Source organism: Meriones unguiculatus, chromosome 19, assembly GCF_030254825.1.
Source record: "Meriones unguiculatus strain TT.TT164.6M chromosome 19, Bangor_MerUng_6.1, whole genome shotgun sequence".
Lineage (NCBI taxonomy): Eukaryota > Metazoa > Chordata > Mammalia > Rodentia > Muridae > Meriones > Meriones unguiculatus.
In genome coordinates this window covers 46969290-46993135 of record NC_083366.1, presented here as the reverse complement: position 1 = coordinate 46993135, position 23846 = coordinate 46969290, and the positions used below count along the sequence as shown (strand labels likewise).

The window sequence follows — 23846 nt, the reverse complement described above, 5'->3', positions numbered from 1 at the left end:
ACTTAGTTTCTGGAGTGTATGCTTATGTAGCATTAGGTGGCCAAGTAGACATTAGTGAGCCTGACGATCATAGGACGATGGGACTCCTTGTTCATATCCCTAATCGTGATTAACTTTGGCTCTTAGTACGGATTGTCAACTGGATAGGATGTCAGCTCACTGTGACAGTGGGCTATAAGGGATTGTCTAGACTAAGCCGATTGAGGTGAGGAGATTCACCATCACTGTTCCGTGAACTGTTGTCCTGGGCTGCATGAAAGGGACAGCTTGCTGAATGCCACTGTCCACTGACTGAGGATGCAGCGGGAATAGCTGTTTCTGCTCTCACTACCGCGTCCCCTACTAGAGTAGCCTTGACTCTGAAACCATAAGCCAAAATAAATCTTTCTTTCCTCAGGCTGCTTTTGTCAGGCCTTTTGCCAAAGAAACAAGTCCAGTGGCTAACACAGATCCTACCTCCATATAATATGGTAATCTGAAAGAAGGAGACAGAATTACAAGTGCCTCCTCTTGGAATCTGAAATACCTGTCAAAGAGGTATACCAGTCAAAAAGGTGGAGATGGAAACCATCCATCCATACAAACAAACAAACAAACAAACAAAAACTACATGTCTCTGAAACTGCAAGAATCAGAACATACATACTGAAGGCATGTTAAGAAGTGGGGGAAAGAGCTGTCTCATTGAAATATGTACTTCCACACCCCAGAAGCCCCTCTCATATATAGACACTTAGGGCTCTGTTTTGCAAGACTGTTGCTTTCCGAGTTCCAAGATGTAACATGTTCTCTTCTCTTTTCATCTGTCTTTTCACATGTCCTCCACATCCCGAGCCAGCTTGCCCTGACACTCTGGACATTCTTTTTCCCTGAATCCACCCCTTCCCCGCCCCTCGACTGAGAGCTTTTTCTAGGCCTTCACTGAACCTTCTTTGACTCTAACCATAAAATCCGTGACTTTCTCTCTTCTTAGTTAATCCCTTCCTCCCGGAAGCTTCTCCAATCTCCGCCAAGCTTCCGTCTCCTCTGCCCAGTTGTTTCGTTTTTGTTTTTCTCAAACTATAATCAAACTCTCTTCATTTCCTTCTGAGTCCAATTTCAATTTCTCTTATATCTGAGACTAAGAACCTACGCAAAAAAAAAAAAAAAAAAAAAAAAAAAACCAAAAAACCAGGTATGTGTTCCCCAGGTACAGGGGGAAGAAATGGGGTGTGGTCCTAGGGAGTGTGTCTGCAGGTAAAAATGCTCAACTGGAAGCACAAACTAAGTTTCAAAAAAATACTACTACTAAGTTAAAAAAAATGAAGTTAATTACTCAGAGTAACTTGGAAGTTCTTTCCAATAAATCTAATTAATTAATCTTTAGTCTCAGAGGCATAATACGTCTGCATCCTATTCATTAAACAATTTATTTCGCTCCACAGCCGCTACTTAGGAATAAAAATTGTTAGTATCCTCCATTACTCACAGTCAACATAGATGTCTTTTGGTTGTTATATCTGTAGATTTAAGATGGGATAGGAAGGAAGGTTCAGCATGATGTGAGGTAGGAATAGAATAGGATCTGGGAGGCTTTGCACATAACTTAGGGTTCAGGAGTGATGTGTTGGCAAAGATTTGGAAGAGTGAACATGCTCAGCCCCTCAGCTACCGGATCTGACTGGCGCTCCTGGAGCAGGCAGAAGCCCTCCAGAGACACGCTGCCGAGTGTGAAGGTGATCCGTGGTCCATTACAACAGCAGAATGCGCACCCCTAATGGAGACAAAGCCAGGAAGATATATGACGTGTGAAGTTGTACGTGGAGCTACGTGGAGCAGGGGGGCATGAGAAAGAAAACACCAGCTATGCCCGTAAGCCAAAATGCCCCTGAAATCTGACATAAAAAGCCCCCATCCTCCACACACGGTGACTGCTGACTTTCTAAACTCTTTCTCTGCTTCCGCTCACTTGTTTCTTTGGAAATGCAACCTCCCAATAGCATCTCCCTGTCGAGAGACACACACTGGAGCCCATGCAGTGGTGGTATCCATGTGCCATTCTTCCCCAAGATCACTAGGCACAGCATTCGTTCCTTGGCTCTTCAGCATGTCTACACTGAAACTGGCTAGTCTTTAACATCCAACTGTCTGAATGTTGACTTCCACTAGATCATTCAGGGCTTAACTACGAGGTTAACCATTTGTGCAGCGAGGATGCCAGGTGCAGCAAGTAGGCGAGGTTCACCATCAAGACGCATCTTTACTGAGTGCTGGAGCGAGAAGCGATTCTTTGGGATTGTAGGAATAATCAGGCGCTTGGGAAGGCATTCTTTAAAGATTCCTGCAAATTTGCCCTCTGAGGTTTTACATAATCACCCAACTATTCACTTACGTGGTTCTGAAAATCTGCAATTTCTTTCCTATGAGTCCATAGAAAATTTTGGGGTGGGAGAGAGAAGGAGAATGAACGAACGAATGAATGAATGAATGAATGAATGAATGAATGAATGAATAGAAGACAGGAAAGGTTCTTATTGCACTGTGGCTTTTTCCCCTAGTTATTAAACAGCCACATCACAACTGTTTTGGCGCAGAGAGAACCTTTGCCCCGGTAACCATGGCAAAAATCTAAGCAGAACAGTACAGTGATACAGTGATAGCTGAGACTATATCATAGCAAGGGTGTTAGTACTCCACGACAGAAAAAGGGAAGGACCCCAGGATCCTAATCTGATACTCCAGCTGCTGCTTTCTCCTGCCTGTCGCACTGCAAGTGGCTGTGGGAGGTCCTTGAGTCTATGAGAAGTGGCAGTTAATGAAAGTGGAACTTGATAGTGCAACTGTCATGACGTCTTCCCTCACTCTTCCATGATGCAGCTGTTTTGGGGTCGCCAGTGCTCCTGTCAGAAACCCAGCACCCATAGTCCTGTAGGTAAACCCCCCAAAAAAATCATTGTTTCACCATGTTGAACTTAATCAGTTATTGATATCCAATGAGCACGAGTAGATAGATATCTGTTCACATTTCTCCAGGAAAAATCAAAGACAGATTTTTTTTTTTCCTTTCCTCAGTAAGAAGTTACTGTCCCTGTCTGAGCGCTTAGTTTCCATCCTCATCATTGTTACAGTAGCCTTCTTTAGGGCTTTGTGGAGGCCAGTTGGGGAAAGCTGTTTCTCTGGCCTGAGTGGAGGCCTACCATTCCATGCTACCCCAAAACAAAACAGCTAATGCAGTGGGCAAATCAGTTACCTGGTTAAGTAAAAAAAAGCAGGACCGCCTAGGAATCCAGAGCCATCAGGGGCCTAAAGAGGCAGGAGGAACTTTTATCCCTTGATTGAGAGAATGTAAGCTTTCTTCCCAGAATCCCTGCCTCCTGGGACAGCCCAGGAGAGTCCCAAGTTTCTGTTGGGTCTGCCTATATTTCTGAGTCCTGACTCTGAGAGGCATCATCTTTGCCCTTTCCAGCTCTTCTGTCTTTCTTTTGGGTCCTAGCCAGAACACAAGTAAACTTTACCTAGTCCTCTGGGCTTCCGCACTCTTCCTCTGAAGCCCCCTCCTCCCATTTTTACCATGAAGGTACTTGGCCTGTCACATGGCTGACCTCCATGCTCCTTCATCATCTCCTGTCACCCTCTGTTTAGCAGGAATGAATATATTCTAAAGAGTTACTTTATGTTTTTCTCTTTTGACTACCAGAATATTGCAAAAAAAAAAAAAAATGAAGTTAAAGAAATTATAATTTCCCCTAGGAATCTCCTTCTGTGAGAGGGGGTAGCTGAAGGCCTGAAGGCAGCTTGTGTCTGGGAGAGAAACTTGGAGCTGAAACAGTAGTGAGCACAGGGCCACACCTAGACATACACGTATCTCTTGTTTTCTATTAAAAATTCAACCCTCAGGTCAAGACCCAGAAGATGGACTCCAGAGGGTCACTGGATCTCTTTGTCTTTGTGGCCACACTGAATGATTCTCTCTTCTGCTTTGCTTTTAATTTGGCTTCTTTAATTGACTTATTGAAGATAAATGACAGAACTTGGCTCACTGGGCACAGGCCCTGACCCATAAGTTCAGTAACACTGAACTTGTGATAAATGTGGGGTTTTGTTTTCTCTATTAAAGATGGCTAGCCCAGGAAGGGCTAGTATCCTCTGGTAACCTCTCTCTCATCTTGAGAAACTTGTATATGTGTCTATTTGCCCAAGTCCCAGATGCCAGGCATTCCTGAGTCCTGACTCTTGCACACCCTTTCCCTTTGCTCTGATTCCGAATTATCCAATTGTGTCAGTTTATTAGGTCAAGCTCCCACCAAGGGGGTGACACACAGCCACCACCCTGTGACAGGACAGACACCAAGGACCCACCCCTCAGGCTCAGTCACTTGGCACACACACACACACACACACACACACACACACACACACGAACTTTTTCAAAAGTAAATTGCCTGGCCAAGGTGCTTTCACTTTGTTCCTGAGTCTCTCGGTCCAACACGAGGCATACAGCAACATTCCTTTCCAACACACTCCCACCTGTGAACCTATAACAAACACTCTGACATTCATCCAGCGTCGTCTGGGAATTTCTAATTCTTCCAGTTCACAGAACAAGAACCGCAAAACCACTCACTGGCTCAGGACAGCTTTTGTTGGCCATCAAATTTCCAGGACGCTGGCCTCCAAGAAAGATTCTTTTGTCCTACAAAGACGCCCCAGCATTCCCTTTCATTTCCTTGTCCCTTTCACCCAGCTTATACACGCTAAGCCCTTTCCTTCTTTCACACGCGTGGGGTCATTGGTATCCACACGCAAGCATGAGTCTGCTCTGCAAGGCACATTCTCTGTGAAGCTTTCCCAACGTCTTTCACTGCGTAGCTCTGGAACTTTGGGTATAGGTCTTGACACTTTAATCATCTTGACATATTTGTTTTCCCCACTGCTCCGCCAGCTGCTTGAGGAGAGGCCTGTTTTGAATCATCTTGTTTACTACCGTAAGCCCTGCAATATTCCAGGGGGCCAGTGATAAACGTCCCCTCAGTGAGAGAGTGTGATATCAGGGAACACTGAGTCCCCTCTGCGGGCTCTCACTCTCAGATTTAAAAACAGACTCAGAAGAAACCTAGAGGGCAATTTTATTAGAATGGGAGAGACAAGCCATGGACCTTGGAAGCTTCTGGGAGAGGGAAGCTAGAAAGATGAGGATAGAAAGCCTTGCTCTTTTGAGCTAGTCAAAGATGCAGGCGAGGAACTCTGGCAACGTTTCCTGGTGTGGAGGGAATCAGAGAAAGAGAATAAACAGAACGGCAGGGCAAGCATCTTAGGATTGTGACTCGTGTATGAAACGGGGAGCCAAAAAGAGGAAGATGAAAAGACTGTGTGTTTGGTGTTAGACCTCGGAGAGTGGGCGGGTTTAGCCAGGAGAGTCTGTGCCCATGATGGAGGGGCTTCTGAGCTACACATCTCAGTATGGAGAGCGTTTCTCCACATGTCTTAGCGTGTCTGCAGATGTATTGTGTTTCTTTGAGACTCTGGAAAGCACAGATTTTTCTTTTCTGCTCCAGTCTACTTGGTGCTCTGTATGCTTCTTGTGCCTCCACTGACTCCTATTTTAAGTTAGGGAAATTTTCTTCTATTATTTCATCGAGAATATTTTTGTGTGTGTATGTTTTTGACTTGGGTTTCTTCTCCTTCCTCCATTCCCATTATACTTAGATTTGGTCTATTCATTGTGTCCCAGATTTTCTGGATGTTTTGTGCCTGGATTTTTTTTTTTAAGATTTCACATTTTCTTGGACTGAGGCATTTGTTTCTTCTACCTTATCTTCAGTGTCCAAGATTCTGTCTTCCATGTCTTGCACTCTGATGGTGAGGCTTACCTATGCATAAGGTTGTTTTGCTTGACTTTCTAAATTTTTTCATTTCCGGTTTTACCACCCTCTGGGTTTTCTTTCACGATTCTATTTCTACTTTCATGTCTGTCTTGAACTGTTTTCTTCATTTCCTTCCTCTGTGATTTCACAGACTTCACTAGAGGATTTATCATATCGTCTTTAAGGTCCGTGAACATATTCATAATGGTTGTTTTGAAGTCCTTTTCTTATGCTTCAGCTATATTGCATTTCTCGGGGCCTGCCATGATAGGGTTGCTGGCTTCTGCTCAGAATGTACTGTCTTGGATGTTAGTGTTTCTGGTTTGGGGCTGGTGTCCAGGCATCTAGAGTAGGGATGATTGACATGATTTTAAGTGTTAGTATCTGGTCTTGTCCTTATTGGGTGGAGTTTGGTTCTTTGGTTTCTGTTGCCCCTGCTGGAGCTTAGGAAATTGTGGTAGCTGGGGGTTGCCTGGTAAAAAGAGCTTCAGAATACCTACCAGATATGGCCACTAGAAGTCCCAAGTAGATTGTGTTTCTAGGTATTCCTGGCTGACACAAAGGAATGGGGGTGAGCTAGAAGCAGGGGGACTGAGGAAAGTTAGGTCCACTGCAAGGTTTGAGGAAGTCCTCAGGAACACTGGTTGAGTGGGAGGACAGGTCCCTCCCACTCTGCTACAGCCCTGTAGTCTGCCAGAGGGCTGGGATGAGACCGGGGAATTTGTGGTGGAGGACAGGAAGGACAGCAAAGATGACCTAACTGACTTCTAAAACAGTGAGGCCACCAAGTTTCCAGGTAGGCAATGTTCGTAGCTGCTAGTGGTTGACAAGGAGGAGCCAGAATGGGCTAGAAAGAGGTGCTGAGAGGGTCCACAGGAAGGTGTAAGCTGAGTCTCCCTTGAGGTCTGATGGTGATCCCAGAGAGTGGAGACAAGAAAGAGAGGCCCCAGCAAGTATGTGCTCTGCTACAGGGTTGGGAATGAGGCTGAGGAATTTGCAATATAGGACAAGGAAGAGAGTGTGGCTCGCCTACCTGATTCCCAGACTCTCATGGCCAGTGAGTTTCCAAGTAGAGAATGTCACCAGATTTTGGCAGCTGACACAAGGGAATGGGAATGGGCTACAAAGGGGCACTGAGAGGACCCACAGGAAGGAGAAAGCTGTGGCAGCCATGTGGCTGGGCAGAGTCCCCAGGGAGTGGAGTCCTGAAACAGATTTTTGAGGGATGTTTTCCTGTCCAGATAATTAGACAGGCCCATTTTTGTTAACTCTTAAAGGAGGAATGGTGGTGTGTCTTTGAACGGTCTTTTGGACAGCTTAGAAAGTCATATGTCCCCAACCAGGGCTAGAGGTACAACCTCGGTCCATTCTTAAGAACAAACTAAATCGTATATTATAAAAAAAAAAGAAAGAAAGAAAAAGAAAACTTAAAGAACTAAATCTATGAAATAGTTAATACTTACTATGAGAAAATAGCTTTCACCCAAAAGGGTTCTCCAGAAACCCACTATCTCTACCTTCCTCTTTTTCTTTTGGCATGTTAAATCCTCAGGACAGGCACCTGTGCTGTCCCCTCCCTGTACAGGCAGTTCAGATTCTTCAGAGGACTGGTTGTGATACTGCCCCCTTCCTTAAAACCAGTGGGTTACAGAAACATGTAAGCTAGGACCCAAAGGGGGTCATAAATGAAGTGTCCATCCTCCTCCATGGCTCTAAGCCTGGCAATGTCTTACTGGCTGACCAACAAGCAGATAGCATGTGAACGAATGGCTGAATTTAAGGCACTGACACGGACTTCTATCAGCTCATGGAATCAATTCACCCTGCTTCCTACTCACAAAAAAAAAAAAAAAAAAAAAAAAAGCAAAAACAAAAAACCACCCAGGGTCAAACCACACTTGTGGAAAAGAAATCAAAGCAGGCGGAAAGACTCTAGAAATGAGCTTAGGAGACAGCAGGCAGTTAAAAAGAAGAATTAACACATGCAACCTGGGACTCTTTTGGCTTTGGGAGAGGTCTACTGCTTTTCTTCTCAGACTTCCTTATGTTTTATTGACTTTTCCACTAATCTTATTACAGTTTTTGAGCTTATGCCTGTGCAGATAATTTCTAGATAATTCTTCATGAAAGCTAATTACCACATAAAAACTGTTTTGGCTAGCAGTCATTCATATCTTAACAAAGATTAACCAGTTCGCTCTTGTGCTTGCACAGTGTTGCAGAATAATCCTAACGCTCTGGAAGTAGAGGCAAAAAGGATAAAGAGTTCAAGGCCCACCTCAGCTACATCACTGGAGGGCTGCCTGAGAGTGACTTTAAAAGAAAAAAAAAAAAGACACCAAAAAACAGCAGGAAGGGATTTATTTAACGCATGAAAATCTCCGGGGAGCCTTAGCTGCCAGGGCAAGGAGGAAATGGTCCTCTCCTCCCTCTTTCCCCTCTTGACCCTACTTTGACATCACACAAATCATTTGGTTCCATTAATCCTATGTTTGGAGTGTCTAAAATTGTACCGGCTAGCCTGAAACCATCAACAGCACTCACAGCAAAGCCAACCGGGAACGAGCTTGCATTCTAACAGATCAATTTCCAAGCAGATTTTCAAGTCCAACTTCTTTGCAAGCTGAGGTCAGCCTCTCCTTCGGTTCACACTGATTCACACTGACTAATATTAAATATGTGAAAGGTTGTTCAGAGAAGCCAAGAGAGCCTCCTAGGAAATGGTACTGATGTATTTATAAGTGGCTCAATACATCTTTGACACTGCTAATTAGAAGACTATCTTACATAAGCATTTCTACAATGATTGAGACCAGTCAAAGTCTGAGCAGGTAGACCTGATCCAGTATGTTTACAGAAAAGAGTACAAGTGGAAAGTGAACCCTTGAATTGGGTTTAAAAACCCATCTCATCAAATGACTGTTCTATGCCCAAGCAGAAGTTTCTTACCCAGATATTGAAAGGAAGTTCCTCTTTGCAGGGGTGAACTGAGAAGAGGGCAGAACCTAAAAGGCAAATTCCAAGAAAGAGCACTCACACATGGAACAGGTAAATTTTCTAGAGGAGGACCTATAAAGCATGGCGTAACTCAGTAGGGATTTCTCACAAGTGTTCCGAGTGCTTGAGGAAATAAGGGAAATGTGGAATCCACACAATAGAATGTTAAGAAACAAGTACAAGGTGGCTTTTAAAAATAAACCATCAGAACCCGTAAATTTTTTAATGCTGATTTCTATAAGTCAATGAACTCGCTATGAAATGTAGCAACGGTTGTTCCCTGACGAGTTATTGTGGTGAAGGGACACATGGGAAGATCATTGCTTTCCCAAGTCAGAATTATAAAATAAAGGGGGTTGAAGTGATGGCTCAGCAGTTGAGAGCTGCTGGCTGCTTTTCCAAGAGTCGTGAGTTCAGTTCCAAACACCACGGTCAGAGAGCTCAAACCGCCTGCAACGTCAGCTTCAGGGAATACAGCACCCTCTCCAGCCTCCTTGGAACAGGTACACATGTACCATACATTCACACAGATGTATACGTAAATAAAAGCATAGATCTCTTTTAAAAGAGTTATAAAATGTATATAGTAAAGCAGATAGTTTATTTGAATAGGATGATTTGTTGAGCTGTCCCAAACTGCAAACTCAGAAACAGTGGCCTTCTCATTTGAAATTTGAAGTAAATACTTTGAAAATACAATGGCTTAGACATTTACTGTCTGTTACGATACTGTGGAATAATTTTTCTTTAGATTGAAAGCTCACTTACAAAACAATTGGATTAGGTTTGTTTAAGAGTACCTAATATTCTAATGATGTTTTGGTTGTGAGTCTAGCCTTTAATGGGTGAACAGTCTCTCCAACCTGAATGAATACTCAAGTCAAAGCAGTGTGTGACGGAAAGAGCTGCTTTCTGGGAAGTACCATATCAGTGTTTCTAGTATCTCACCTCCCTCATTAGCTTTTCACCAAAACAACCTTCTTTTAGCTCCCAGGGATGTGCTGGCTAGACTTATGTCAACTTGATACAAACTATAGTCATCCCAGAGGAGGGAACCTCGGGGGTGATGCCTTCCCTGGGCTGTTGGTTCTGGAGTCTGTAAGAATCTTGCAGGCTGAGCAAGCCATGAGAAGCAAGCCAGTAAGGAGCATCCCTCCACAGCGTCTGCATCAGCTCCTGCCTCCAGGTTCCTGCCCTGTTTGAGTTCCTGTCCTGACTTCCTTCAATAATGAACAGCAATATGGAAGTGTAAGAAAATAAACCAATAAATCCTCTCTTTCTCATTTATTTTGCCATGGTGTTTCATCCCAGCAATAGAAAGAAACCCTAACTAAGATGGGGGTAGCTGTTTTTTGTTTTGTTTTGTTTTGTTTTGTTTTTGGTAACAAATAGGCCAAATTTTTCTAGTTCATGGCTTTAATTAACAATAAAATACAATTCCCGTTGTCATCAGTGTGTGAGTCTAGTGGCCCTGATTTTTAGATGGATAAAGTCATTGGAACTTCATGGCAGCCAAGTATCTACTATTAGTCCACAGCTTTAATTAGACCACAGCTTTACCTCTTGAACAGAGTTATGACCTAGGAGATTTTCCATGTATGACTGGATCACTGTCTGTATCTTAACCAGCAGTTGAAGACATACTTAAGCTTTGGGTAATAAGCATGCCTCTGATGAATTATCCAGGCCTTTGCAGGCTTCATGCCATCCTGGTAATCCTGGCAGCCATCACTACAGGAGCATAGTAGTGAGGGGCAAATATCTTGAGTTGACTTTAAGGCAGACACACAGTGAGTGCCATGTTCTTGGATGTCAATCCTTATCTAACTTCTTCCTTGGAAATAAATTTATTTACCCTATTCTTGCAATTCCTGGGTGAATATTTCTCTCAGTAAAAAAAAAAAAAAAAAAAAACAAACAACTTTTCTCCAAATATTGGTGCATATAGTTAAGTATTTAAGATCCAATGTCTGCTAAATAATGACTGACTGTATGGTATGTATAAGCAGTAGCAATGGTTATCATCTTTTTCCCATTGGTTTTATCCTCTGTGGTCTGACCTTACAGACATAATCACATGACAAGCAGCATTTCAGTCCTGCCTATCAGCTATAACCAACTGTGGTGATGGCAGCTAACTGTGCTGTCATTACTAACCTTCCCCTTTGCTTCACTTAAAATACCACCAAACCCAAATGAGGATTATGAGAGGAAATTCAGACATTCTTCTTAACCTTGGACAGGTGTTACCCTCACACCTATATTTCTCAGGAGTTATTCAAAATAAGAACTCACTAAGGGGAGTCTAAGAGACAGATAAAATTTTATCAACTCCAAGAATCCCTTGGTAATAACCGTGGCTTCTACAACTCAGTTGTGTGGGCATGGGTCTGCTGGTGAGCTTACAGCTGTGTGGGAAGGGCTAGAGGATGGCACTGGGATGTTGCTTTTTGAGGCAGGGTCTCTGGGTAAATCCAGAACTCACCACTTCAACTCGACTGGCTGGATATCACCCTTCCCCCAGTTCTGCCTGTCTCCTCCCTCGAGAGTCAAAGCTTTAGGCACATGCCCCCATGCTCAGTTTTTACATGGGTTCCAGGGATCTAAACTCAAATTCTTATGCTTGGACAGCACTTTGCCCCACTGAGCCATCTCTCAAGCCCCATACTTCAGTTCTGATAAATGTCTCTTAGCTCCTCCCTTTTGCCTGTTATCCCAAACTCCTGACTGTTTGTGCTACCGTCTCTTTATTTCAAAGAGTAAAGAAAAATTGGGATGAAAGATATGTGATCAAAAATTAATCCACCACTGCCATGCTGGTGTTAGCAGAAAGTAGTCTTGTTATTTTAAGTATAATGAGGCATTTGAGAGTTCCAAATGAGTAGGAGGAAAGGAGCATGAAGACTGACCTGAAAGGAAGCCTGAATGTACAAGCACTCATCCTCCTGCACTCCCAGACTCCTCACGACAGCACCGATCTCACCAGGTCAGGGTTATACGAGGAAAGGAGAGGAGGCCCATGATGAGAACCAAAAAGCACAAATCCAGTTTTAAGCATCTGAGCTGGCAAATGTGAGTTACTGCTGATAATTATGACTAATAAGCAAAATCAGGTCCAGTGAGCAGCCACATTGACCACAGTCTTTCGTTTGGTCTTCAGCGGGCATCAAATGGAAGCCTGAGAAACTGCTGGAGCCAAATGAAGAACTGCTTATGAAATTCTGAATGTCTCCCCCATATTCAGGACATGGTGAACTACCTAGCACGGTGCTGTCTCCTAAAACACTCCTCCCAGCATATAAGTTACAATTATTTTTCAGAGAGAGAGAGAGGAAGGCTCTTGCTCTGTAGCCCAGGCTAGCCTGGGAATAGGTAGCTCATTCCACCTGCCTTCATTTGCCGCTCCACTTCTTTCCACACTGGGCTACTGGCACTCTCTAATAAATAGCCTGTGACAGAAGAGCAGGGAGCTGGGATAAAAGGCTCTGCCACTCAAAAACTAGAGTGAGCTGTTGCTGCCAGTGACTTTGGCTTCCTGCGACAGCTTCGTTTGCAATTAATGAGTAACCAGGTGCTATGCATTCGCGTACAGTCTGCACAGGAGACAGAAAGGAACTCTTTCCAAGCGCAAGACAGGCATTCCTGCACCATTTTGCCTTCTGAGGGTTCGCCTCTCATCTAAATGTGAATAAAACTCCTCGCTTGGTCTGTAAAGTAGAAAGAGCATGTCTGTCTAGACGGGCTGTGCCAGTGAGGTGGCAGGCAGCACAGAGAGCACCAGCTCCACACCGGAACTGGCACCTTCTCTGTTCACTCTTTCACTGTGGTTTCTCCCGTTCCTACCCCTGCATTCACCTGGTGATTTCTGCTTTTATTACCACTAACAAAGCTGTTTATGTCAGCCTCTCTCAGCACCGGCTCCACGCAGCTCCATGCGCCTGAACTCCTCTGCAGCAAGACATTTACTGGCCTTCCAGTCTCCAGGAGGTAGTGAGAGGCCCTCTTCCAGATAGCCCAACCTACTCTCGGAATCCCAGCTCCCAAATGCAAAACAACTGTGCTCTCGGGGGTGGGGGGAGGAGCCCAACAGAAGAAAGCACAATTGCAGATTCTTCCTGAATCAGCAAGCTGATTTGATGGGAATAGCTAAAATTTTGTAGTTTAAAAATTTTTAATTTTTTTTCAGAGACATTCATGCCACAGAATACACGTAGAAGCCAGAGGACTACTTGTAAGGATCTGATCCCTCCTTCTACCACGTGGACCCCAAGGACAGAATCCAGGTCATCAGGCTTGATGGCAAAGGTCATTCCCACAGAACCACTTCACAAGCCCTGCTTTGCAATTTTTACAAACAAAGAATTTTGGCTAAAGTCTTTATGCTCTGGATGTTTTTGTTTGTTTGTTTTTTGTTGTTGCTGTTTTGTTTTGCATGGAGCAGTTCCAGCTGAGCCGTATGGCTATTAAGAATCAATTGTTTATTTTTTCTCCCTAATTAATTTCAATGCTTATCTCCTAGACACTGAGTGAAACTTAGAAATCAAATTAAGAGAGTGAAAGTATCATGTCCAACCGTCCTCTTTGGGCAGTGTGGACACAGAACTTATCTGCAGAGAGAGCCTGCCAAACATTTAAAGTTTACTTCTAGAACACTGGGTCCTGATGCTAAGGAAGCATCCCTTGACCTTTCTGTCCTTTGAACTTTAAATTAAAAAAAGAGACAAAGCTGCCGTGATATGATTACACTGTTAATGGGGGAAATGACAAGTTAATCTTGTCAACTCTGTAAGTAGCACAAAGCAACATGCAAGAATTTTCCAATTAAACTTATTTAATATCCAGTGCCTTGCTTGCACTTCTGCAGTATCTGATTCATAGGAAGGACTCACGCTGTGGCTATTTAAATTGGCATTTGTTATCAATTATGATTAACGACCATTCACTATGCCAAGTACTATGTTACCTGCTTGAATCTCTACAAGAATCAACTGATAGGAAGCACAGCACTTTTACTTTTTTCAGATAAGGAAGCGGGTCCTTACATTGCTGACTAGTATGTCCAACTCGTGAATGCTGTTTTCACCTTCTGATAAAGTCCTGTATTTATGCCATGGTCCAGTGCTTCTTAATGACAGGCCATTGTGCCATTTAAGGGCATACCATATAGACATACTTCATTTTTACAATGGACCCAATAGTGGAAGGAAGAAAGGCTCCCCTTCTGCTTTCTCTTTTCCTTTTGTTTCATTTCCTTTTCTCTTCATTTCTTCCCTTCTTTACCTTTGATAATTTATAGCTTTTACCTTTAAATTAATAAGCTAATTATATGCTACATTTATTTCACAAAAGATACAATTCTGTTGAGGAACCCTTCAAAAGACAAAGCTGGTGTTGGGTGCAAGTTGGCTCTGAACTGGAAATCACCTAAACATATGATCATGAAGTCATCCTAGAAAATTGTCTCTCTAAGCATTTTCTAGGACACAAGCACAATGGAAGAGGTATTCAAGGAATTCAAGACAACTGAGGCCCTTCAGAATGGCCTCCAAATCTCCACTAGAGGGCACAAGCCACCAACTGTGAACGTCAAAGTCTGCCCTCTGGTGGCACCATGTCCATAGACACTGGGTGGACCTGAGAGCCACTTGGTACATGGTACATCCTTTAGGGTCTAAACTGACTTGGCAAATCTTGGCATATACATTCAGCTTTGCATTCACTCTAAGTTCTTCTCTGTGGGAAATGCACTGAAGCACTCAGGAGAATTGAACCAAGTAGAGAAGTTGGGAGAGGATCTACACAGCCAGGGACAAATGACATCATAGGGTAAGAGTTGGACCACTTAGCTTGATGTCCTATTACTTGCATCCTGTGCAAGTTGCTTTTCTAACTCATTGTTTTCACAGCTAAGGAGCATTTCTGAGGGGGGAGAAAACCTTTCTAAATAGCAGTTATCAATAGCTTTTAGTAAACAAAATTCTGTGACCACAATTTTAAAAGTTCATTCCCCTCAAACATTTCCTTCAAGCTTCTTGCAGGCTATCACAAGGGAGTTTGAAAGACCAGTTAAATCAGAGAAAGTTTTACCCCTATCCACCCTATGAAGAACTTTGTTCTCTTCCTCCAGAAACGCCAAGGATCTGCCTATCACAGATGCCTCTTCTGTACGCTAGAGCTGAATAGGCATTGGGGAGGCTTTTGAGGTCGGGATATGCCATTCCAGGATATGGAGATAAACAACATCACTTACCAAGTCTTTTAATTGGGAAAATAGCAAAACAATCTCTCTTGGGCAACCAGGGGGAAAACAGAAATGGAAAGGACGCCCATGAAGTACAGAAATGAACAGGAAACCAGAGAGACAGAGGCACCCCATGTGAAGAATAAAAAGATATGGTGACTGTTGTCACCGCATCTTAATAGGTAAAACCAGAATCCCTGAGTGAAAGAGCAACGTGATTCAAGAGGTGGAAGAGTGGAGAAAGAGCACACTGACCAAGAATTAGGGTCAAGGTGTCAGGGGTAAAAACAGAAATGGGGATAGATCAAATAAAAACAAGTTAGTATGTGTCTGGGATGGAAAGCCAATCTATAGACTAAGATCTATGTCTAACAAATAGAAATTATTTTTTTGATGGTTAGAGTCTAATGACTAGAAACAAACCAACCCAAAAGTTTGGGCAGGGTTAAAATTCCCACTATATCTCTGAGTAACTATGTAATTGGGTGATATACTCATCCTCTTTGGGCTTCAATAGCCTTCTGTTAAAAATGAAATTTAAATCAACTATATACTCTTAACATGAAGGTTAAATCAAATGAAGAGGAAATTATTGTAATATTATCTACTCAACAAATGCTATCTATTTTTAAATGTTTACTTATTCTATGCATATGAGTGTTCTCCCTGTAAGTGAGTCTGTGCACCATGTGAAGGAATCCCTGTTGCCTATGATTGATTAAAAAAAAAGGGGGGGCATTAGGGCCCTTGGAGTTGGAGTTACAGACAATTGTGAGCCGCCATATGGGTCCTGGGAACCAAACCCAAGTCTTCTGTAAGAGCAACAAGTACTTTTTAACCACTGAGCCATCTCTCTAGCCACCGTTAAATGCTACCTATTATTACAATCATTATATCATTATATATTTGTGTGTATAATCATTACGATACACCATTATATTATCATTTCTAATATATTCATATATCCTTACAACTATACTAAATTATTCAATAAAATTTAACATTTCATACAGTCTGAGAATTGAAATGAGGCTAGATGTTCTTTTAATCTAGTATTACGTGATTGTATAATGTTACTAACCCAATAAAGCCAAATTAATGACTCAGTTACAAAAAAAAAAAAAAAAAAAAAAAATCAGTGAACATTTGAAGTGCAGTTGATTACAGGATCAAATCAAAGGAACTAAGCAGCCTGCACACCTTTGGCTGGCACGTCATACCTTGACTAATTAAATGAAAAAGCGCTTTAAAGGCACATGTTCACACTTGACCAGGTCCTAGTGCTGAGAGGAGAAAGTGGGCAAACTATTGCACCCCTAACCAAGAAGCTATCTGCAATCTGTACCTGTTCCAAAGGAAAACAATCATTTCTCACCAGTAGAGTCTCGCTAGGCATATTAACCACACCTCAGTGTAGGTCTCCATGCTCAGCCCAACACAAAACAAGCTTAATGGTGGTTTTGTACACTTTGTCTCTCAGATTGCTTTGTTTGTGCTCTGTGTTTGTTTCTTTGTTTTGTTTTATTGGTCTCTATCTTGTTTTCTCATTTTGTGTTTTCAGTGTTTCTTATTTTTGTTCGTGTGATTTTTTTTTTTAGAGAGAGAGAGAAAGAGCATTGAGTTGGAAGGATGGGGAGGTAGGGAGGAGTTGGGGAAAGGTTTGATCAGAATATGTCATAAGAAAATATATATATTTAAAAGACCCTAAATATATACAGTATTCAGAGCCCAAAACTTTATCTGCCTCCAACTCCTCTTACATTCATTCTCTCACATCCTTTCTTGGGCCTATCTGGCCTCACATTCGTAATTGTTGTTTTTTAACATGAATTCATGGTTTCACCTTTGAATAGTTTCATAGCATGCTCCCATTTGTGATAGTAACATTTTTTTGGTCTTCCTTTATTACTGTATCGAACAGTAGAAAGACAAGTAACCCTGAATCCTTTATTCAGCTTACCAGAGGGCAAGCAGGTTTGTGGAGTTCATTAGAATTGTGAAAGAATGGCACAATTACTAATAATTTTGGATACCTTGATATGAAAAGGTTCCAATTTACAAAAACTATGCTTTAGAAGCCAGCCTATTCCAGCTACCCCACCTGTACCCGCAAGGTAACGTTCAACTTTCACTCCACTCTAGGTAAATAGTCTGGCTCTAGATTGTACCCAAACCAAAGGCGTTCGTTCTGTTTACATGATGCAACCGGAACACTGTCAATAGAGGCTTGGGGAGAAGATTTCTTTCCATGTGGCTTAAAGAGTCATAGAGTTTTCTGCAAAGTCTGGATATTTGTGAGTCAAATTTAGTGCTTTTTTTTTTTTTCTTCAGAGAATATGTATATTCTCCATACCCTTCGCCTCTGTAACAAGTCCACTACGATGGCAATTATCAGAGATGGTTTGACTGTCATGTTATCTGAGCAGAGAGTATTTTCTGCCTTTAGTGTATCTGAGCAGTTCTTCATAGTCTTTCATTCCCTTGAAACAACTTAAGTCAGAGATTCGTGCCATTTTACTTCTGGAGTGATCCCTTGAATTGTGAACTCCAGGGGCCCTGTACTCACATATTTCAGGGCCAGGGAGCAGCCAGCACAGAGGGTGAGCAGATGGGAAGTGAAGGCTTACCTCTGTCCCGGAGGAAGACAGGGAATTTATTTTTCCGCCAACTGTGGCAATTGGGAACGGGAGGGGGGTTTTTAAAGATAAGCTGGGAATTTGAAATTTTATGTGAAATGTCTTATTTGGAAATGTTTTCACTGGAGCGAACGAGAAAACAACACGGTGGAACTGAACAGAGCTCTTTTACAGGTCCAGTCCGGCAGCTGCCAACTGCTGGTTGGACTACGCCAACCACCTAATTTCACAACCGACCAAACAGCCTTGAAGCCCTGGCAGGAGGTTAAAGACAGCAATCCAATGTTTCTACATGATGTTAAGTATTTGAAGCAAAAAAAATCTCTGTGGTTGCTAGACTGCCCTCTTTCATTTCTGCACCCAACAAGAAAATTCACGGCCCGGAAACTGGAGGATGTCGTAGGCACATGGAGGCGTGGTGGGATGGAGGACTGTTCCCTGTGGCTCTCAGACGGCCAGGCTGCCCTGTCTGCGCGTGTCTGACACAAGCGTGGCTCAGCCTGAGCATGAACCCCAGACGCCAGCCTGCGCCCCACTCCACTGCCGTCTCTCTCACTGCTCCACATGAAAACTTATTTGTCTCGTTTTATTCCCTACCCTATAAAAGACACTATTGTATGTATTTTCAGTGTTGTGCCACTTTCGTGTGCGTGAGCATGGCACAGAAGCTGTGGTACCTGGATTATCTGTGCCTGTGGTAGTATCTGTGAACCTAATGTCTTCTAGCACCTGAAGTTTGAACAAGCTGAAGCTCTCCTGTAGAGACACGTTGACTTCGTTATATAACTGATTAAAAAATTATATTTAAAAATATCTTAATAGGTGCCAGAAATATTTAGGGTTTGGGGGGTTGTTCTTTTTTTTTTTTTTAGATCAAGTGCTTTTAAGGTGTGCTTTAATTTGCAAGCAAGAAATTACCTAAACGTTTATGTGAAAAGGGTACATCCATGGTTTTGATGACTGCTTATTTCCTTGGTTAATTCACAGCAGGTTTGGGAACACAGATCAATGTTAAAAGATGTACAAGAAGAACTTGCCTCTATCGATTAGGTAGATGATTAGAGTAAAGAGGTCCATGAGGTTAGTAAGGACGGATATGTCACCTTTCTGATTGGACTAGCAATCATACCAATTGTCAATCAAGCTTGCACAAAACCTCCTAAACACACAAATTAATTTTTTTCTGGTTTATTGAAAAGAATACAGCTTACCTCATGAAAAATTTTTAAATTCTGCTAAAGAATAACACGTATATTTTGGTGAACTGCTTGCAAGCTAAAAGAAAGCAGTTTATGGTTTTATGAGTGCTATCTTGGATGGGAATGGTGGGAATCTGCAAAAATGCTGACTTCTAGGTAAATTATATTCCATATAAAGGGCGGGTATTTTATTGTCTAGTCAGACAGAGTTTTCATAATTAAAGAGACAACCTAGGTGGAAAAAATGGTAGTTTGAGGATGTGAACTTTGTTGCAGCTGACTCAGAAAACTGTCGGTGGCTACGTTGTTAAGGAGTGTCAGTCAGGTCTGAAGGAATGCCAGCCCTTTGGAAAGTGGAAGATCCTCGGGAAGCCAGGACAAGACAGAAGGGTCAGTGTGACAGGAGCTATAAATAGTGGCTAACCCTCTCCTGAAAAGGAAGTTTTGTCTAAGAGTTTTAATTGTGGGCAAATATGTATTAGGCTGCTGGGATGGAACAGTATCTAGAAGAGAATATTGTAAAATGATGTAAGGACAGTGTGAGAATTATGATCTAAGCATCAAACGTCCTACTTGGCAGTTTCACCTCAGACATGGAGTTTTTCATTTACAGAAGCATAATGTCAATCATTTCCATCTTCCAGGTCTCTGCTTAAAATGCCCAGGCTTTTATCCGGGTTCTTGAACGCACGGAATACAGATACAAAAAACATTTAAGGTCCCTGTGCAGCAATCTTATTATAGGTGTCAATAGTGGGTCTGTTTCTGTTGATTATTTTCTTTTTGTTGGTTCCGTTTCCTGCTTCTTTGCCTGTCTGGCAGTTTACTGAGGAGTGTTAAACACTATGAACTGCCTTTGTTGGGAACTGAATATTTTTCTACAAGAAAGTAGTAATGACCTGGGTTTGTTCTAGGAGATATTTGTAATACAGGCAAAGCTTAGCTCTTTGGGGCATTTTTTCTTTTTGGTCAGATGTAATCAGAGCAGTGGTTAGCATGCGAGTAGCTTTCTACAGACAACAGCAGCTGTTCACACCAGCCAGAGAAGGACATTTCACTGTCCACGGGCATCTGGTGACATTCAGAAAGAAAATGAAAGCAATCTCTGGGTCTTGTTTTCTTCAAACCATTTTAGGAACTTATTCACTCACATGCAATGGAACACAAAATGGCCCTCTGCAGATCTCGAGGCCTATTATTTCTAGAGTCGACCCTTTCTAAGAATATATTGTGGACTTAAGCCTTCTTGGCTTTTCTTAACTCTAGCTAGTTAGAAAAAAATTAGGTTCTGCCTGGATTTGCCTTGTCCATCCTTGAAAATACTATACACAGAGCAAACTGGAACAATATTAGGGAACTCTTCATTTTCCTCTCAGGGATCCCTTGGGTTCTCCGTCACCTAAGGACCACTGTCTTGAAAACCACAGTTTTACCAGTGGCCAGTTTCTGTCATGGGTGTATCCCTGGTCCCTGTGGCTCCACTTTGTCTGGAAGAAGGTGTCTAAGAGTGAGTCCTAACTCTGCTATTGGAAGAACCTCTAAGCCTTGTACTAACTTCCCACCTCTAAAGTAAGGCACTATTGCAATGATTAGCCAATGCAAGTCTATGTGGTATGTATTTCATAGTCTATATGGTTATTCATAGTTTTTCAGAAAGGACCACGGGGCTGGAGACCACTATTTGCAGTGGGTTAAGTGAGAAATGTTTCCCAGCATTTCGGATATTTGCATATCAGTTGGTAGCACTGTTTGAGGAGCTTTGGTTGGTAAAGCTTTATTGGCGGAAGTTCGTCACCGAGGGTAGGCAATGAGATTGAAAATCCCCCTAATTCCCCGGGTGCTCTCGCTACTTCGTGCTTGTATTTGAAGGTGTAAGCTCTCAGCATCCTGTTCCTACCGCCTTGCTGATTGCTGCCAAGTGTTGCCACCATGAAGAGCACTTAAACTCTCTAAAACCATACTCCAGAATAAACCCTTTCTTCATAAAGTTGCCATTGGTCATGGCTTTTCATCGCAGCAGCAGAAGAGCAACTAAGGCATCACACAAGCATAAGGACCTGAGATCGGCTCCTTAGCACCATGAAGAAGCTAGTGCGGTGGCGGTCATCTATAACCTTGGCACTGGGCGGATGGAGGCAGGCAGACCGGCGGTCCAGTCTAGCCAAATCGCTGATCTCCAGGCTCAGCGAAAGACCCTGTCTCAAAATCTGAGCTGAAGAGCCACGGAAAGAGGTTTCTGACCTCCACCTGCCCACTTACAACATCGACTACTTGCACACGCACGCACATGACAAGGCACGCGCCCACCAAAATCTTTTCCTTATTGGCAGGCTCACATGAGACCTTTTCCTGTGGCTCGAGCAGAGGAATTTGCTTTGGTTTTTTGCTCTCCTGCCGATGGGTTGCCTCATTCTTCACGATGACGCCTGCTGCCACAGAGCTTACAGGCAACTTACAATCAACAGCTTGCCTCCACCCGGAACCCACAGGCCATTACATTTATTTGAAATGTCTCAGAGAAGGTGCACGGAGACAGGATATGGCACAAACGACAGTCTTATGTGGTTACGCAGTAATAAAAACCTTTTTCTCATTTACACCTCAGCTTAAGTAGCTAATCATTTTCAGTCATCTATGAGGTAGAAATATGCATAGACCTAGTACCTGAGAATATTCACACCACCACTATATGAAACTCCCTCAGCATAGATGAGAACATTAATAATTGAAAAGAAAATGATCTTTTGTTAAGTGGAAGGTTACCTTTCATGCAGTACACTAAGATTCCATTTTACTAATGGAGTAGTGGGAGTGAAAAAATAATAAAACCCTGTGCTTTTCAGTTTCCTGCTTATTTAGAATGAGTGTTTAGTGTTTGCTGTTATTGTACGTATTGCGTCTGGGTAACTACATCACTCAGGTGGACTCAGGCTGAAGTCTGCAGGTTACTGTGCATCCAGAGTGATGATAAGAGCATATGAGTCTCTGTCATGCGGCAGCTTGTCTTTAGACTGACTGCTAAAAGCTTGAGAAGAACTTTCTTAATGCCATCCCATGACATAAGTTCTAAAACTACAGATTTCAAAGTTAAGGTTGGCACCATGCTACAAAGCTAGTTTGGTAATAAGATTCTAATGAATTTGGCCCTACTGGCCCATTCTTCTACGTTTTATGCTGAGCTGTTGACTCCTAAAGCCATAAGCATCAGCTCATGCTTTTTAAATGTCAAGTTCCATGAAGTGACGTTCTTTGGAGCCTCACTCATTTTTCTACACATAGGTGACACGAACAAAACCCTATCTTAACACTCCTCCAACCAGCTAACTGGATATTTAAAACTGCCACATACATCACCAACCTAGACAGACATGGTCGGCAGGTCCACGGAAAACGAAAGATCAGGATTTCAAATCTCCAACAACAGAAATGTGCGCATAAGTCAAGTGAGAGACTATGATGTTGTTTAAGTTTAAAAACTAAAAGGACTCCCCAGGAGGACTGGCACCCTTCAAAGCTTGAGAGGAAGATTTAGCAATGCTTAAGCTCCTGGGAGAATCAAAGAGTTCCCCCATCAGGTGGCCTAAGAGCCCACCCTACCTCCTCACCACTCTTCTGGGGCTTCACCATCTCATTCCAAGCTCAGGCTGATGAAGGTTCTGTTTGGGGGTGGGGGAAATTTGGTGTGTATAGTTCGGATCTGTTTTCTCCATTTTCCCCCATTTATATAACCTTTTAAATGGGAAACCCAGACCCCAGACTTTCTTATTGGACCTTTGGTCATAGAGTCCTCCTTGCCTTTTTTTTATTTTTTATTTTAATTTTTGGAATGAGCATTTTAAAGGACAAGGCTTATTCCACCTACCTTCACACTCATTTCTAGAGTGTTTATCTTCTTCATGACTTGCTCTTCCCGCAAAGGCTTTGAGCCTGCCCAGCCACTAGAGCTGTGCACTCTGTCTGTAGCTTTCTTAAAATACAATTTACAAGTGTTATTTGGCAGATCAACTGAGCTCAAGGGTTAAAATTAAATGGGGGTGGGGCGGGAAACCCCAGGTCATTTGTTTTTTAAAAAGTGTTTCTGTGGGGCTGAAAAGATGCCTCAGCAATTGAGAGTTTCTGCTCTTGCAGAGGGTGGTTTGGTTCTACCACCCATGACGAGTTGGCTAGCAACTGCCTGTAACTTCAGTTGTAGGATATCTGTCTTTCTCTTCTGGCCTCCAAAATATGTGTGCACTTACGTGTGTGTGTGTGTGTGTGTGTGCATGTACACACATGTAATTTAAAATGAAATATTTTTGAAGTGTCTTCCATACAGTACCAGACAAATTGCCTGGTGTTTTGTATAGATCCCTAAGCTAGAATTAAAAAAATAATAATCTTAGTAATTCTTACACATCCCAAATGACCAACTCTACAGCCGTAAGAAACCAATTCACAGTGAAATAGTTTGTGCTGCAGAGTACATTATTTAAAGTAGTTGAGTGTTTCTTGGTTTTCTTTTGCATTTTGGCCTGCGGCTGGTGGCATGTAAGTTAATAATTTTCCTTACTGAAATGTGACACAGTGCCCTTTTTACACGACTCTGGACATACCTTCTCTGAGCGCCTCTGACTCTCTATCACTCAAATGCTAGTAGATATTCAAACACAGACCCAATAGACATTGTAATTAGATATTAGCAGCACGTTCACTTATATGAAAAAAAAAAAAAAATGGTCCCAACAGTAGCAGCTAAACAGTAACAGCAAGCTCTTAGGTGCCTTGTTGCTTGAGAGAGAAGTGGCTGAAAGCAAGCTATTGGAAGAAGTCCCAGATTTAGGTCCTGGCTCCGATAACTGTTTAACAGTACTCAGTTGCCATCAAAAAAGTAGACACAGTAAGAGAGATCTATCCATTTAAAAAAGATAGTCATTAGATTGTAAAACAGTAA

At 42.5% G+C, this 23846-nt stretch overlaps 1 protein-coding gene across 4 annotated transcripts in view; it reads right to left on the bottom strand.

The window, feature by feature from the left end:
- Positions 1 to 23846, bottom strand: part of LOC110539373 (type-1 angiotensin II receptor) — a 42970-nt gene that overhangs the window by 2151 nt on the left and 16973 nt on the right. The gene's annotated exons all lie outside the window — the stretch shown is intronic.